This window comes from Hermetia illucens, chromosome 5 (assembly GCF_905115235.1).
Source record: "Hermetia illucens chromosome 5, iHerIll2.2.curated.20191125, whole genome shotgun sequence".
Taxonomy (NCBI): Eukaryota; Metazoa; Arthropoda; class Insecta; order Diptera; family Stratiomyidae; genus Hermetia; species Hermetia illucens.
The window spans coordinates 64,413,626-64,432,659 of NC_051853.1; the positions used below are offsets into that span (position 1 = coordinate 64,413,626).

Consider the following 19,034-nt stretch of genomic DNA (forward strand, 5'->3'; position numbering starts at 1 on the left):
TCGACTGATGATCTTCAAAATCACCTGAAGAAAATTACCATTGATACGGCCACAAACATATTAAGGTCTGGTTCAATGATGATTGTAAGCGAGTAATGGGATGGAAAAATGCTGCATACCGGGCAATTTCAAGAACGCTGAGATGGGTATGGGTGTGGATGATCCAGCTCAGAAACTCTATAAGGACAATATCTACGGCGGAAAAAGAAGACATTTCAGGTCTTGCTTCAGATGGAGCGATGGCGTAAGCCAGGCCTGCCAGGTGGTAAACATCGGCATGTTGGAGTTCCTTATTAAGGCATGCCTAGATCAAACACCGGTTATTGTGCCGTTGATGATGATGAAGATAAAACATTGAATGTTCAATATATAATGGCTAAATAATTTATAAAAATCAATAGATATAACGTTAATAATAAAGGAATTTAAAATATGCTCAATACAATGAAACGAACTCAATTATATGATCAAGATTCCACTAGAGAATATGCATTGTTTCACTATCAATAGCTGTAGCTCCCGATTATGCACAATGGGGGTTATGATAACACTTTACTGGGGACTGCGTATGGATTATACAAGAGAGCCTTAAAACATATTATGACGAAATTACTATGGAAAATTATGTAGGAAATCAGTTCAAACTCGAAGTAATGACAATTAGTAAAGATAGTTGACCATCGGTGGCATAGGCGTCGCTAAGGACTTGTAGTTTTCAGTAAAATATTCGCGCACCTTTCTGGGAAATTCGACAATGTAGAAAAGGACCGTTTAAAAAACAACGTAGCAGAGTTACAATTACGAATCAACAATCATTCAATTTATTCAAAAAAGGTGATAACAAAGAAAATATTCTACATTCCAGAATTTGTAATTTGTTGGGAAGGTCACGATTTTTGACAGCCATCTCGAAAAACGCTATTACTCTGTAACGGCAAAAAAAAAGAGTACCCATTCCACGGATCTATTTTCCTCAAACAAGTGGTACTTCTCACGACTAAAATTTATATCATCATAAATGGGACACCCCAAAAGATTGACTTGTTGTGTGATAGACTTGTCATTTCATTCCGTTTCAGCACACACGTGCAACGTTTTGCCTAGTGTGGACCGCAATGCCGATTGAGCGTTCGCCCAACAAAATGGACGACTTCAGTCAACACCAACCCGAGGGTTAAGCAGAATCTGATTCGAATCTTATCAACATGGATTCCTTGCAATCGGGCAAAAGCGAATCCATAACATTGATGCCAGTAAATGCAAGAATCAACTACTTTCCTGCACGAGAGGCTGCATCTAAGAGATCTAATTGCCTCCGACGCTTTGGAGACTGCCCCAGCGAGTGTTAAACGCGATGTGACTGGAACGAACCCTCGAGTAAGAAACAGGAAGACTAGAAAAGCGCCTCCAAGCTCAACTAATAGGGGGTGCCGTCGGGGGTAACATACTCAAATAAGCGACTCGTATGTCTAGTCGATCTTGGTGCTGACTTTTCTGTTCTACTCAAAAGAATGTGCTAACACAAGCTGCCGAGCTTTCATCGAAAAACGTATCGTAACCTTTGGTGAGATACTTCTTACAATTGGTTTAAATCTGCGATGTCGCCTTTTCTAAACATGCATATATCATTAGCGGATGACGAGCGCGGTGAAAGTTGTTCCGTTTGCTAGTGACTGTGTTATGTACACTTCCAAACTAAACGGATTTGAGGGCTTTGCGAGCGTTCAACTGTCAAGACAGAATTTTGAGAAGGTGTCTTTCGGGTATCGAATAGAATTAATTCCAGTTTTGACATTTCTTTCCAATGTCTAATGACTAACCGAGGGACATGGGTCGTCGCGAGCGAAGTGCTAAAACTGCCGTTTACGAATAATGCTCGCGGTTTAACGCAAATCTCAAACAGTACGCTTTGCGAGGCTCGCGATTGTAACGGAACTCAGCTATTGTCGGCATAGTCGCATCGATTTTTGGAGCAGTCTTCATCCCTCATTTTGAAATTGTCATCATTTTCAATTGCACATCTAATTGCAATAAGAACTTTTTCTGAGATTTATCGATATTATGTGAGTACATGTTTGCGAATCTCTAAAATCAAAAAGCTTGGCATGTACTATCAAATTCTCACAAGACACAGTTCTAAACACATATTGTCGCCTTTTCCTCCACAACTTGAAGTTAGACAATGTCTATTACCACAACTTCATCGACAATAGGTTGTGCCAACCTTCGGGCAGTTTTTGTTTCAGCCTACTACGCTTATCTTCAAAGAATGAGAGAGAATTTCGATCAGTCCGCGTGGGTATACAATTCTTCCAATTTTTTCCAAGCCAAAAACCCAAAGCATATTGTCTTTTCTACTTTGCGAATTCAAAATTATGACTTTTGGACTCCCCAACGCAGCCAAACTTTCCAACGTTACAACGACACATGCTTGTGAGGATTCGGGTTCGTTTTCAAATTCACCGACGACATTCATCTGAGAACTGTGGGTTTTACGGGAGTTTGATGTTTCTCAGGATGAGATAAAATGCGTTTTTGGAGTTCCTGAAACCATTTTGTTGTGGGACTATGCGCTCCAGGAGAGGAAAAAAATCTATTTCGAAACGAGTCAATCCTATCCGAGTCCTTCCTAGCCGATTATCATCACTGACCTTAGGCAGTATTTCGGTATTGTCAACTTCTACAGAAATCACTTGATCAACATCGCGGCGCAACACTTATGTACCACTTCACACTTGAATATTCGAAGCTAAAAAGGATACGCTCAATCCCATCAAAGAAAGTATTTAGTAAACGATCGAGAGTTCTAACCTTTTACAACCCTTTGAAGTATTTTCGTGATTTGGATGAGGGTCTCTGGCTCCAACTTAACACGAATTACAAGCTCCTCACTTTAGATTTTCTACACAAACTGCCGAGATCGTCTCTCCGACAGTTTCATTACACCAGTCAGTCAACTACTTTTTTGTAACCAGACCCTCAAAGTTTCCATCGCAATCATCCTGTTGGAACTGATAACAGCTTAGGAAGCAGACATCAAACTGAAACGTCTTCTTGAAACCAATATGAGCCTCAGGCTTGTTGAGCTAAGAACGAATAATAATAATGTGGCAGTCTCCTGCCACATTGCAACAGGAGTATATATTCCTGCGCCTTTCCACAGACGCATATTCAAAATCATCCACCGGTCCATCGTAACCCGCTATGAGAGACGTTGAGATGATAATCACTACCTTGCCTTGGATGACCAAGGACATCGCTCAATAGGTCAGGAATTTCTAAATAGAAGAACTTAGTGTTCCGCTTTTTCGTTTCAACCACATACACAGTCTAGTCTGCTTACCGGCATGGATCTTTTCACCCGCTGGCTTGTGCCACCTTGAAGCGGAAGCTCGGAATACCAACCGATGGCAGCACAGTTACAGCTCCTTCAACATCAGACAAAAGAAAACAAATACCCCCACTCCGACAGTGGCAAATCTCCCTCAACTCATTTTGGTTCTCAACAGAAAAGGAAGTCACATTCGTTCAGGTAGCTTTAAAATCCCTTTTAAGGGCGTAGCCTTAGTTATGAAATTTACTATATAAACGTCTAATGGAAGGACAGAGTAATGGACGCTTACAGAGTGAGATAATCTGGTGCATTTTAATTGGAGGGAAGGGTTGGGAATGAACTTACTGATTCTCTACATCAATACGGTGGCTAACTATATACATATTAGGTCTACCGGAAAGTTCTATCCGATAGTGTCACTTCAATTTTCAATCCATATGCATTGCATTTACACACATGTACTCTCCTAAATAAAGTGAAACAACGATGTCTGATGTCATTATTAAGTGAGACACGATCGTGAAAACATGGCTACCGATAAAGTTCATTTACACCACTGTATTTTGTTCGAGTTCCAACAAGGGAAAAATGCTACAGAAGTGTATCGAAATTTAGTGAAAGGTGCAGGTGCAGTTTCTGATAGAACGTGCAGAAGATGGTTTGAAAAATTTGAAGTAGGTGATTTCGGCCTTAGTGACAAACCACATTTAGGTTCGTCATCTTTGATTGACGGCGACATTATTACCACTATCATAGAGCAACATCCCTTTTTGACAACATCGGAGATTGCAGAGAAGCTGAATTTAATTCAACAAACCATTTCCGACTAGCTAGGATTGGTCTATAAATATTCCAGATGGGTGCTTCATGAGTTAAGCGAGAAAAATTTGCATAATCGAGTCATCATATGCACATCTCTGCTTGCTCGGTACAAAAATGAGACTTTCTTGGACCGGATGATAGTTGTTGACTAAAAGTGGATTACATACGGAAACATCGTGAGGAAAGGAGGATATTGCTAGCCCGGACAGCCTGCTCCCTCCACTTGAAAGGCGAGCTTGACCCAGAAGAAAAGAATGTTGTATATATGGTGGGACATCCAAAGACATATAGATGATGTGCTTTTGAAACCTGGTGAAAAGCTAAATTCGGAGAGAAACTGCAAGCAAATGAATGATTTAAATAAAGCAATAAAAGAAAAGAGGCCGGCGATGTTCAATAGGAAGCACGTTATACTGCACTACGATAATACTAGACCGCATGCTGCTCTGGCTATTCGTTAGAAAATCCCAGAGCTAGGCTGGGAAATTCTGTCACATCCACCATACTCCCCAGATCTATTACCCTCCGATTATCACTTGTTTCTCTCGTTGCAAAACTTTTTACAGGGAGGAAAGTTGAAAACTGAAGCTAATGTCAACCATAAAATTATGTTATTTTCTTTTAATTCAAAAACGAATAGAAGTATAGGGTGTTTTTTTGGAGGCGAAGAATTTTAAATTCAAAGAAAGCATTGTCTTTATTTGATGGATAATTTTATGGCAACAATGTCTGAATATGACTTCAAGCATGTGATCGCCGTGGTTTTCGCTAACATGACGTAATCTGGAGGTCCAATGTTCACACCTTGTTCACAGTAAATTAGTCTGCATTTGGTCAATAACGCGTCGAATGCTGGCTTTCAAGTAGTCAATTGTTTCTGGCCTATCAGTGTAGGCAAGGGACTTTCGATTATCTCAGTGAAAATAATTTAAAGGAGCCAAATCACAAGAACGAAGTGGCCAATTAATAGGCTCATTTTATGCAATTAATGGTTCGTTAAATGTTTCATCTAATAAATTAGTTGTATTGCGTGTTGTGTGCCTTGTGGCGCTTCCCTTCTGGACCCACATGTCAGCAATATTAATACCTTCTAATTGAGGCATGGTGTCCGAATAGCTGAGGGGTTAGAGCGCAAGGCTGTCGTATGAAAGGTCGCGGTTCAAATCTCACTGGTGGCAGTCGAGTTTGTATCGCAATTTGACGTCGGATACCAGTTGACTTAGCTGTGAATAAGAACCTGAGTCAAATCAGGGTAATAATCTCGGTCGAGCGCAATGCTGACCACATTGCCTCCTACAGTGTACTGTAGTGTACCGTTACGGTCTTCAATGAAGTGCTCTAACACACTTCAAGGCCCTGATCCAATTGGATTGTTGCACCAGCGATTATTATTATTATAATTGAGGCATAAAAACTTCGTAGCGCTCACCGTTGACTGTAGCATTCTGACTATCAACATTTCTCAATTCACCAATTCACCAATGCTTCCATCAGCCTATAAAATTCACCAAACGGTGGCTTTTCCAGGATGTACTAGTGTATCGACATTAGCTTATAGATTACTATCACTTCAAATGCGACAATACTATTTACTGACGTAGTCATTGCAGGAACAATGTTTCGTTTGGATCTGTCACAAAATGCTCCCCACGAAGGACGATTATGCGGTTTCAATCAAGATCTTTGCCCAAACCTTTCCACAAAGTGGATAGACAAATTTTTTAAAATGATGAAGAATTGACATACTTAGATAATCAGCAATATTACTCCGATTAACATCAATCGGACTCTGCACTGTACCACGTAATACAGGGTGCGTATTATCGTTTAGATAAAACGTATTGCGAAAACCATTCGTAGTTTTTTAAATTAATCGCCCTGATGGTCGATAATGAACCCCATAAAATACACGCAATGCACATTAAATTCCTCGAACTGAGAGAACTCAGAAATGTTTTTCAAAACAACAAGCGTCGCCCCGACAGTCTATTCATGATGAATTGCTAAACCATACTAACTTCAAAACAACCAAGAACTGTCAAATCGACTGTCATGGAAAACATTGTTGTCAATTTAAAGGCTGTTCATATGAGGCACTAAATCGATCATATATATAGTTGAGGCTACAGTATTCAGGGGAATGCAGCAAAATATCAGAACAGATACAATCAGAAGTTAAGTCGATGAATTTGCAGTTGTGAAGCGAAGAACATAAACACATTCGTTCGAGTTGAGAACTAACAAGGATTAGGTGCATCCCTTATCTCATCTCTTAATCTAATTACCAATTTGTCGGTTTGCAAGAATTGAAAAGAAGAGTACTAATGTATAGATAGGAACATCAAAATGAATGGGGACGCAATTTGGTTCGTTGGAACTCTTATAATTCACTTGAAGAGCTGTGTTATAAAGACTTCAATGTAGATTATACTTTTCTAGAAATTGTTCAGACGTTCTGTGGCTATTTATTCCCACGCCCATAAAGAACCCATATTTGGAATCGACGCTATCAAATGAAAGTTTAACCATGATTCATAGAGACTTCTTCATATTATCACATATACCATAATTTCCGAAAAATAATTCGATAGAGCGGAAATCATAGCTAAAGCAAAAAGTAGAACAATAAAAGTGAAAAATGTGCATAATCAGCGGAAATTAAAGTATCAGTTCCGTAATTCTTCCAGCAAAATAAGGTAAAAATGACTAACGCCCATGATTCCTTCAATGTTTCATTAAATTTTTGTTTATATTTTCGATTATCAAATTCAGTCATCATTTCTATAAACACATCAACAGTTGATAATCATGACGTAACTGAAACTATGTTTTCCGTCATATTTTGCAAAGGATGTTGAACAGACGACCAACGATTCATGTTTAAATTTCGCAGTAGATAAACAAGAACTGTTTTTAGGTTTTTTTTGCCAAAGCAAAAAGTGTGTCCAAAACCTCTGTCATGGGTAAATTTCCAAGCATAATAATCTTTCCACCAATTAATCGCGAATATGCTTAATCACATTTAATGAGTAGGAAAACATCGCGTGTCACTAACCACTGATTAATGCGTTGTAGCCGTTATCAAATCTGAGTGTACTACTTTCAACTGATACCATGCGTGCCTTACTCATATTTTGTATACATTCACTCCCTTCTCCTCTTCCGAAGTTCCTACCCCGAGAAGTATCATACATATCTAAAATCACCAGCTCGTATTTTGGTCTAGGCTCCACGCTCAACATCTTCCGACATCCACAAGACTAGCCGACACTGAAATGGCTGGAGTAAGTAGAGATTTGCGGAACCATGGAAACATACTTTGAAGCCTTGACCTCTTTTAAAAAAAAATTGAAAATCCAGGTGTTGATGTGTCTGTTATCGCTAAGCGCGGCTGTGAGTAAGCAACCTGTAGTACAGAGTGAACTCGCTGCTAATCTCCGCACCGGGTGGACTCTGAACACGGAAAAGTATGAATGGCTAGCGCGGTGTTGCTAGAGATTCTAGCAACCTAGCAACTGAATCTTTCCGGGAGCACGTGTAGTGTATCTATAATACTATAGCGTGCGCAGTGACTAGTTATGTTATCGTTTTTTGCTACCCATGATCATGATAGGAATCGCCCGGAATGCTAAGCAGAAAGCTTAGCAGTTCAAGGTGAAAAATCACGAAATTTGAGTTAATACAGTGACCATCCCACCGACCACGTGCTTCTGATCGTATAAAGACGCAGATTAGTAATCAGCCTGCGCCTCGTCCGATTGCGTTTTTTATGAGATCATTTTCCCGATAGGTCAAGTCGGAAATTAACCAGTTCAGGAGCATGTGAAAAGATTGGAAAAAAATCCCGCCAGGAATTTCGTGTGAAGAAATCAGTAACACGCATTAAAGCGTGAATGCCTACAACGCGAGACGTGTGACAGCTTCAACAAGAAGATAAGGAGATGGAACTTAACTTGGGGAAAATCCATCTTAGCGTACAGGATGGAGTGTTTTCTTCTATCAATATGGAATTAATAGAGTATACTGTTAATTGCGAATTAAGATTAGGGATTGCGGGATTCACCGCGTTTTGGCAGGTACGCAGTATGCGTTAAAAACTCCATTTAACAATTTCAATGACTTGACTAGATTGGGTTAGCAAATGAGTACTCGTTAAGTTCTCAGACAGGAGTTTTTAATAGAGTTTCTTTCTGAAATAAGTACGCTGAAATCGCCAACTTCATGTTTTCATCCGAAGGTTGTGTTTGATTCTCATATATATAGATTCATACATGCTTATCCATATAGGTACTACTTTCCCGATTGAGTGCACTTAAGTCCGGGGTTACTAGAACGATCGAACACAAAAAATTATGTGCTCTATACGGTGCCGGAAATGTTAAAATTAGTTCGCGACATTTCAGTCTAGCGATGACCGTGATCAAAGCTATAACCAATTCAAATTAACACTACCTAGTACGTGACAAATGACAGATAAGCTTGATTTAGGGGCCCTGTTTTAGCTGGAAAAGTTATGAGTTGCATCTTATTGAAGCATAACAAAGTCCATTCGTTTTAAAAACGGAATAAATAGGTGACAATGGATATGGATTTATTATAACAATGTCAAACAAGTCGAGCAACGAGAAGCGAGATGCTTGAGGTATGGAAGGGTTCGTGTATGCTTTATGTGAGGAATTTTGTTTAAGACTGTTCTATTTGTACACAGTGTAATGATTTGTGGCTTGATCGGGATGCTTGCGACACGCAGGAGTGTCTGCTTGACAAATTTCTTTTATTTTGGTGTTTTTTAGTCTAATCAGTTCGTAATATAGTTTTATTCTGCTTACGAGCATGGTTTCAAATTCTTGCTATATAAAATCCCTAAATAAATGCTTTTGTCAAAATTTGCTAATACAATTTTTTAAATTGTGAGGTGTAGAGTGTTCAACCACTGGTCAGAAGGTGAGAAGGTGAGTCATTTTAGATGTGAGAAGATCGACAGAGATAGAATCTTGACGTATTCAACGGTTTGTTTGGTGAAAAGGGAGAGTTTTCCAAAAAAGTTCCCAGTACCCCAGCACGGAGCATTGAAAAATATTTTACAGACAGGGACAAGTTACGAAATTCATCACAGCCTTCACCATTGGGAAATCAGACAGAAATATTTGCTCTATATAGCAGTGAAACTGTGTTCCAGGGTGGACTAATAGCAATTGCTTGTTATTTTCGCGGTCGGATTACGGTTAGAGTGTAGATGGATGCTTTTGAGATATATGTGAACTGTCGTTAATCGCCCCTTTTCGTTTCCCGCTAGGTCCTAGGCTTCTAGCTTCGCGTGCGGTCAAATAGTTTTTTTTTGTTTCGAATTTGAAACCCCACATTGTAGATAACGTCGCGCAGTTTCCTACTTCAATGAACGAAATTTTCGTGTCAGCACAAGTAACGACTGATCACAACTGTCCGCGAAACATTTAGTTGAGCTGTACATAGGCACTGGAAAACTATACAGTCAACATTCGCTACTTCTAGATAATAAGATAGCCTCATTGTGGCTCTCTACCAGCTCAAATGGACATACATAAGTCCTCATCTTAAGCATACTTATTACAGTAGCTAAAAATTCACGGAACGGTGTAATTTCTAACTTTTAGTAGAATTTCCAAAAAATTTCATGGCTTCCCATTCTATACTTTGAATTCATTTTACAACTAATTGAAGAGGGGTGAAAGTGAACAGTAAACCTGACGAGAAAGGATTGGAAAGGAGTAGATTCTCCCCGGGTCCGGAGTTTCCTCGGAGACCCGGAATACAAATTACAAATAGTACGAGGCAGGCATAATTTTCGTTCCAGACCCGTATACTTTCCACTACAGGCCCTGTTTTTCCCACATATATCAGTATAAGCTAAATGGGATAAGGTCGAGCCATCATAGCAAGTAGCCTAAAATTTAACTAAAGCCCCAAATAGATGGAAATGAACCTGAAGACCGATCAAAACGGCGATAGTGTTCCACCTTAGACAATTATATGAAAACTTCAATACTACATATAACCGTCGGCGAGAAGTACAAAATCTAATTCGGACGAGCCAACTTCGCTATTTAAGCCTACCAAAGATGAACAAGGATGAATTAATGTTGTCAATCGGTTTTAGCTACCGAAATCCACTGGACACTGTCCTGGTACCCAGTATCGTGTACAATTTCGTATTATTAAGGTAAACTTAAGGAGGAATTTCGGGTAAGTTCCTAAAATATAGCAAAATACTCTAATTGGCTTTATTTAAGAGGAAGGCAACATTTCGTTGGATGTATCATAGTGATTTTTTTTAGACTTCTGGTTTTGATAGATTCTGAGAATGAGATCTGTTTCGCCCTATGATACACATATTTTAAGTCTCATTCCTCGATGTTCCAACTTATATCGAAAGATAGGTCAGTTTCCAAAAGCACTAATCGAGCCCTGCCCATTGATTTCATGAACTGGTTGGATAGGTAGGAGGAAAACCCTCACTCGTGCTAAAAATGGCACTAGGATCAATAATAAACCATTAAGAACCAAGAAAGAAGGTGTGAACTTGCGCCGCAGAGAGCCGAAATCTTAGTCCTGACAGGTTTTACGATTAAACAAGTAGACTTCCGGTTATTTATATTTCTGGACTGCAGTGCCTCACCGGTGGGTGGGGCCTGATTACCGGGCTTATGATGCTATAAGTAGCGTAGAAAAGAAGGTGTTTAAACCCAGTATGCGCTCATTAGAGCACTCATCAGAAAACGCGAAAGAAGGCGCCAAGGAGTAAATGATAGGTATCGCAAGAGTTAATGGCACCAATCGCTCCCGAACATAGGAAGTCACAGGATCCCCTTAGGAAAACGTAGCGATTCTAGGGTGGTGAAAGACGTAGGTCAGAGGATCTCCTTAATCATCCGAAATATAGAAAAGCAGCAATGGAAGTCACTGTGGCCTAGAAAAGGGCTGTTAAATGGAACTCCGACCTAAGACAATCATCCTTTCTTGTTTATAACTGAAATTGCCCGAATTTATTAAGGGCAAACACAACGTGCATAAGCAATCGAGAATATGGTAAGAGACATGGGAGTGCTATATTCGTATATCCACAGATGTGCGGAGACGCAAAAGGGTCGGAATTGGTAAGTCCGCGTAGTTTATAAATACGTTAAACACGGTGGGAAAATGAGCTCGACCGCCCAAGATCAGCTCCTTTGACTCGGAGGCAAAGTGCGAAAACAGGCAAACCCTATAAAAGACGTAACGATAATGTAAAAATAGTCAATCTGACAGATAGACGGCGTTGTGGACACCATCCATAAAGTAATGTATTGGTAAAAATAATTGACATGTACGTCAATATTTGCTATGCTCATCCAATATTACCTGAGATCGAGGCTATTTTGGACAAAATGGTCTCGGACTCGAAAAAACAAAGGCAGAAAGTCGTTGGTGGTGAGTTTAAGCATATGCTACGGAACGGGGAAGCTTACTGACGAATGCAAAAGGCGTTGTGTTTGCGCCTTCAGCCATCATATTGGCCAACAAAGGCCAGGTTAATACATTCCGAAAAGGAGACTCAGTTTTGTTATTTAGTCTTTCATTAACTCGGGATATATTCTGTGTGATAGAGAGCATATACATCTAAGAATGAGGAGGCAGCCTGCCCTGAGGTGGCAACTGACGAGGAAATATTCATGGAGCTGTAATTGGACTAGGTCCGGATAGCTGAGTGGTTAGAGTGCAAGGCTGTCGTACGGAAGGTCGCGGTTCAAATCTCATTGGTGGCAGTGAAATTTGTATCGTGATTTGACGTCGGACACCAGTCGACTCAGCTGTGAATGAGTACCTGAGTCAAATCAGGGTAATAATCTCGGACGAGCGCAATGCTGACCACATTGCCTTCTACAGTGTACTGTAGTGCACCGTTACGGTCTTGAATGAAGTGCTCTAACACACTTCAAGGCCCTGATCCAACATGGATTGTTGCGCCAACGATTATTATTATTATGTAATTGGACTAGGACACCATACCATGCATACCTCAAAAATACCTATACAATGAAGCAACAGGGACTGCTTCAAATCGATATAAATCCATTTTGTACCTAAATTATTGCAATGAAAAAATTTGTTCAGAGCTTACTTTCTCAGAAGGGCAGGCGTGGTAACCGCCTCAAGAGACCTTTAATTGTGGTATTTATATTCAGCAGTATGATGATTACAACCGTTAAGCTAGCTGTTTAATCGAGGCCGAACATATTTGTGGAATTGTTTGAGGCATAGTTGGTCGATGACATTTTGTCTGAGATATGGAAGCGCTAGAAGCTAGAACTGTTATTTAAAATTAGTAAACCTGCGAATGAATTATTCTATTCTATTATCATCTTGGGAAAAATACTGGAGTGAAACTGATTGTTGCCTATTGTAGAGAGTCTGGGGGCTGCAGGCTCTTTAATGTGCAAACTGCATTCAAATTTGCCAATCGAGACGTAATGAAAAATATCTTTCGCAACATTTTTTGTACACAATTGGTTGGCTGCGTTTATCAATATCTATCTTTAGTACGATGCTGACCATGAACTGGTAATTATATTATCCCGTGCGGTGTTTCACAGATCTCTAGATTCAGGCCATGTTTTAGGGGGATCGACTTAAGAGTGGGGTCAGACGATGCCTTACACGCAATAGCAAGATTTATATGGATCGATATTCTGGCCAGTGAGACAATGCACATCTATGATGAACTCGTGAAAACTTTGGGAAGAAGGAACAATAACAATCGGAACGGCGGAAAGCGATTGAGCGATAAAAAGATGAATTCCCACCACTAGGGTGTGACTACAGAGAAGACACGGTTGAATAAATTAAGTATCCTGAAGTGCCCGTTTCAGGCCTTCTTCCAATTTTTTTGAATTACCGAGGAAAGAAAAAGTCTCGGAAATCTGGGGAGGGAAAAATGCTAGCATGCCAGGACATCTATCCATGATTCTAAAATGATCAGCGTAGACCGGCAATGTGATGAACGTAGAGAATAGACCCCTCACGCTGATTCCTTAGTCTCCGATCACTTCTTTCCATGTCAGGTTAAAGATACACGATAGTGTGTTTCTCCGTCGTTGAATACAGCCGACAGTGATTCGGTTGCTTTTATTTGGCCTGGAACGTTGGTCCTCGTCAATCGCGCCAGTTTAATCAATTTTGATTGAATATTGAATGCAAAGTTTTGCCACGGGTATGCGACTGATATTATGGAATTTTCTTCATACGTGAATTGATGCAAAGCGCAAAGTATTAGGGGTGCTGGTGAATTTGTCTGTTGCGAGAGTTAGTTTGAATTTTCTGAACAAAAGAGGCAAGACTTCGGTGCATCGATTACATATTCAGACGAAGCTTGTGATGAGTTTTTGTATTGGATGCAAGGCAATTCAATTTTGATATAAAGTTGGGTTCTAGTCCAGAACAGAGGAGTTCAAGCACCAGAAACAAAGGAAGAAAGTCTCATTCTATTGGTTCGGTTCGTCATAAAATACATGGGGGACAAATGGATCCCTCATATCCTTAAAAAAACTTACATATTAAGAACTTCGCGATTCAAACGACGTCTATAGTAAAGCGATCCGCTAAACTAGATTAGTCTCCAAATCTTGAGGGGTCGGGGACCGATTTAGCCGGCGAACCATTGAAGAATTAGAAAATGATCTTCTTGTACATCAGATATTTAAACCTGTTTATTCTTTTGTCAAGTATACAGGCTCAGTCAGTCTCTTCTGAATGCAATGCGGAAGAAATCTTAATTCGGTTATTACTTTTGGTACATTTGACACTGCATTAACGAGAGAATATCAGTCATGAGCCAAAAGTTGAATTGCAATTCAGCACAGCAGTCATTCATACAACAATAAAGCACCATGCTAAAATGCTTGCTATTTCGCCATCAGTATTAAAGCGCTCTCGTGAAAGTGTGGTTGCCAAGAGCTACACAGTGATAGTGTACGATTGATACAGCACTCTCGCGAGAGTACTCTTTCCATATAGACGATTCGCCACTTTGTTTGATGAACGATATCTTGAACTTTAAACTGCCTGTCTAATGAGTAAATATTAACACATTTAACGTAGAGCTGACGGGTTGCTTTAACAAAACATGTTAGCCTGGCCTTGCAAACGTTTCCCGGCTAATAACCGCCGAGAACGTGTTATGTTGAACAACAACCGGCCACTGAGTACCTCTGGTTTTGATAATTAATGGCCAAACTTGAATTCCACCCCATCCAGGCAAAAATCCACACACAAAAAAACTTTTTGTTAAAAAAAATAGAAAATATATCAATTTCATTCCTCACAAGGCACTCAACGTCCCCTTATGAATTTTTATGAAGTAGAATTTACAGCTCCAAGCGAATTCCATCTAGAATGTATGCATAACTATCAGTTCATGAACCGTAGTCTAGTCAGAAATGAAAGCACAAACTAAAAATTCACCAAAGATTCTTTTGAATACAGTCAAGATATTTCGAATGAGGTTCAGTCCATAGGCCGCTCCGTGGAGCGTTGGCTCCATTCTGAGCGCATAATAGAATTGATTTTCGGGTCAAATTTCGTGAAACTCGTGCTCTACTGCACATAATACTATTCTTTGCAACCTCAAAATGATCCTACATATTTTATACACGCGTCGAATTTCTGAAATGATGAAATTTCTATTCAGATTACTAAACGCAAAAAGAAATGTTTATGAGACATGTTTTTTGCACAATAGTGTTGTTTAGAAAATATGCGTAGAATGGTTATAGTGATAAAGTTCTTTTGTGGTTATAAACGATAACTTTGTTTTGTTTCCCTATTATCATTCTTTTTTTTTTGAAATCTTAATATGACTTATTTATTCCTATGCAATAAATTTATTGAAATTTTTCCATACCAGTTTCGTTAATCTCATCAGTAGGTTATATTCTTGTGGAATTCTAATGGAAGCGAAATAGTTAGTTCTAATTTTAGCTACGGTTAATAGTTCAAGATTAGGGGGCTGGTCAATGGAAGTGGAAAATCACTCTCCATTTAAATTTAGTTTATGGCGATGGACACATCATCCATTCATCTAATATATACTAAATAGATGAAATCTAACGGACACCTGTGCCAATGTTAGGTGCTGATGTCCGCTTTCGCTGGCAAATTTTAATGCCAGGGAACTGAAAAGAAACCTCGCGATATAATAAATTAATCCAAACGATTATGAAAACGTACTCTACTACTTTGGCCTATTCTGTTGGATTCTGGGAACTTTGATCGTTGTACAGAGTCTGAAAAAGCTAGTCACACAATATTTCTAGGTAGCGTAATGAAAACTACCCCGGGTCTGAGAATATACACTTCCTTCTCTCCTTCTCAGGCTTAAGCATCCATATATCTCCTCCGTTCCTCATCCGGGTCTCAATTTGAGAGTGGCCGATGTGTTTCTCGTGTTAATGAATATTTCATTTCCCTTACAGTGCTGATGATATGCAATATGTGTTCCCCACAACTTGCTATACGTGCTTTTAGAAGTTTTAATCTATCTTCTATTAATTCTCGTTTGGAACTCACCAACAGTCAACAAACGCTATTTATTTAATTGAACAATCTTTAATCACTTAAAAAGTAATTGAACATAATTTCTTATTTCAGAAAACTTCACAATAATGAAAATAGAAAATATTAAAAATGAGCTCGACTAAAATCACACGGGTCTTCTTGACAAACCTTGGAATGGCAGCAATTGTTTTTCTTCTGTCATTCTCATGGCACATTTGCACCGTCTGCTCTCCACTCCTGTGGCGAGTTCTAGAAATGTGTGGAGAGCGCCGGTGGCGTCATCTGACCGCTCACATTCGCAACATTCGAAATAAATTTCGAATGCCGCGAGTCCTACCGCGCCACATGCTCGGTCTCATTTTTACCACGAACTTGCACTAAACGCAACTTACCTTCCGGGCACGAAACTTTGCTTATATGTATCCAAATTTCCAGTAGCTCTTTTCTGATTAGCGCGGTTACTACTATTATCTCCCAAGTCTCTTGTGGAAATCACGATGTCCCCTCCCCCTTGCTGAGGCAATAACCTCTAAATGATGGTAAAATCAGTGTTCCCGATTCTAATGACCCCATCACAACCCCTTAGTGACCTATCAGATACTTACATTCATCTTTGAGCAGAGCCTTTTCAAAAGTCTCTCTGAATACTGAATTCTAAATTCCATCGAATAAAAGCGACCTACGATTGGTTTCTGAAATTTACTCACGATTTTAGACAATGGTATCAAGGCTTGAAATCCACAAAGAAAACTTGCTTTCTCAAACTTCACCGAGAATTCCAGCGACGCAAGTTGGACGTTCTGAATCTAAGTGAAGTGAGATGGTGGAACTAAGCAGAGGAATCCTCTTCCTTTTGAACGGGCTGTTACTCTCGGTTATCGCAAGGTTTGCTCGCATTACCTGGGAACCGACTTCTGATAGGACGTTTAGTGCAAGATTCTGGTCCAGGTCACACACTAACCGGAATTTTCGACATAGTGGAAAAGGATGCTTTTTATGAGCAATAACACACAGTTCAAGAGGGACCTCCGAAAGGTTACATTGTGGCTTTGGCATTGTCTTGCTCATGCACATTATGAGGAGGTATGCTCATGATGACCACAATGCTGAAATGTTTGTAGATTTCGAGAACAGGGCCTGCGCAACGTCGGATGGGCTTTGACTGACAGGCAACACACATCTAATAAAATCGACCATATCGCGATCAGCACCAGATTTCGGAATTGTGTTCTGACTCTGCCTAACAAAAAAAGTGCTGACACCGGCGTCGTAAGGGGCCATCATCTGATGGTCGCTTACCTTCACTCGCATGTCATTGGTGCGTCTGCTCGCACAACATTCGAAATTTATTTCGAACGTTGTTAATTCAATTGACAGTTGCCACCACCGGTGTTCTCCGTGGCGGAGTAGGCCTGGATTTGGTCAAAAAAATAATTGAAGTTAGGAAATTAGATTTGACATAAGATTTTTCAATGAAAAAGTTCTAATTTTGATGCAATGTTAAAAGAAATAAAGATTCCAATTTTGATGCAATGTTAAAAATAAAAGTGTGTTTCTAGTGCGATGTCTGTTTGATTTCTTCTAACACTCTCGCGGTACTTCAGCATTCGAAGGTGCGTTCATTAATTACCGCGTAAAGTGAATCTAGAACAATCAGGTCGTACCAAACGAAAGCGGTGACCCCGACGTGATCTGAACACGCAATAAAGACGCGCCAGGCCCATCGGACCCTCAGGTGACCGCCCCTCGCTGTGCGCGTCCCTCAATTTTGGCGTCGAAATCCGGAGTTGTGGTTCATCCATCTGAAGGTGCAAGGACATCTGGAATATTTTTATGTCTTATGCGGGTGAAGTTGTTGAAAACATTCCAAAAGAACGTTACAAGACCTGACTGACTAAGCAAGTACCCCCATGCGACCGATGAACGTAAGACACTAAGACATCTGTTCTTGTCTGTGAGTGGAGGCATGAAAAAATTTAGTTTAGCTTAGGCCGTGATGTGCATCAATGCGTTGGTGGGGAAGCAGAACGTACCGCAAATAACAACTATTTCGCCACCGTATGTCGTATTACGCGGTAAGCCTTTTGATTGTTCTGTGCAGAACTTTGCTGAAGCAGCAGTTTACTACTCCTCTAAACAGAAGTGAAAATATTTTTGCCATCACCGCATTCCAGCGGCATTAAGCTACCAGCTCTGACGCTCTCTCTACCAAACTAGTCCGCGCACCTTTCGTAGTTTCTCTGGAGTTATTGATTCTAACTCATTCGCAATTCTTGAGAATGCGAAATCCAAATCCATGAGTGGAAGAAAGGCTTGATATTCAAGATAATAAACATTTCAAAAAAAGCACTTAACTGGAGTTCATCCTGGAACGCATCAATTCCGAAAATCTGATGGGTAGATAGCAGGCTTATTTCCGTTCTGGATGTACCGTCCATATTTACATCTTCAGATCATTATGCAGCAACTTGTGGAGATTATACCACCTGCTTTTCATCGATTTCGAGAGGAGTTTCGAAAGCGTGAGGGATGATATGTGGATTATATTGACCTTGGTGTTCACAGCAGATAGAGCTTTTCGTTTATCTTTCTTTAGTTACTAGCAGACTTAAAAGCAAATTAGTTGCAGCACTTTTCGTGATGGACAGCTTCTTACCATTTATTACTTTCTCAATCGGATATACAGATGCACTCACAAGACAAAATATATTCCATCAACTAAAAATAAAGTAGAATCCTAGTGTTTAGAGCATTCCCGGATAAATCTACTGATTAACTTTTATCTGAACTATGTAACTTGTGGTCATTTTGTATGAGGTTCTAGCTCGACTTCTTTAAATGGTTTACTAACCTTCAATTTATTTTCTATTTATTTGCTATACCTCAAACTAGGGATCCGTGGACTAAAAAACGTGGGAGTAAGTTGCTCCCCATTTGGTCCGATCCAACATCATGTGAATGCGGACCTAGGATCCCCCATGTCCTAAACAATTACCTAGCTTTAGTCTAGCTGAGATTCAAACAACTGGCGATTTAACTTAAATATAATTCGCAATGTTGTAGAGTTTTTGCGATTATATAAAGGGGCGTTTTACTACCTGTTGCCACTTTCGGCCACGCTGCTCCCAGGGCAGAGGTGAGGCAGCGTCTGAAGAGTTTCCACTGCCCTGGACGAAACCGTTAATCCTTTTCGTTTTTTAACAATTAGTGTTGGAAATTCGGTTGTGGGCCGAAACGAAGGCCCTGTAAGTCGAAGTATATTTTTCAGTTCTTCAAACGCTGTACGTCGAAATGACGAAAATCGTGTGCC

The 19,034-nt window shown here is 40.0% G+C and overlaps 1 protein-coding gene and 1 long non-coding RNA gene across 2 annotated transcripts in view; one reads left to right on the forward strand and one right to left on the reverse strand.

Moving 5' to 3' along the window:
- LOC119657638 (RNA exonuclease 3) overlaps nt 1-19,034 on the reverse strand; it is an 87,019-nt gene that overhangs the window by 63,635 nt on the left and 4,350 nt on the right. The gene's annotated exons all lie outside the window — the stretch shown is intronic.
- The window catches only part of LOC119657639, a 94,086-nt gene continuing 83,524 nt past the window's right edge, over nt 8,473-19,034 (forward strand). Inside the window, exon 1 of the long non-coding RNA XR_005250154.1 lies at nt 8,473-8,798. This is a non-coding gene — a long non-coding RNA (uncharacterized LOC119657639). The remainder of the gene's footprint in view (nt 8,799-19,034) is intronic.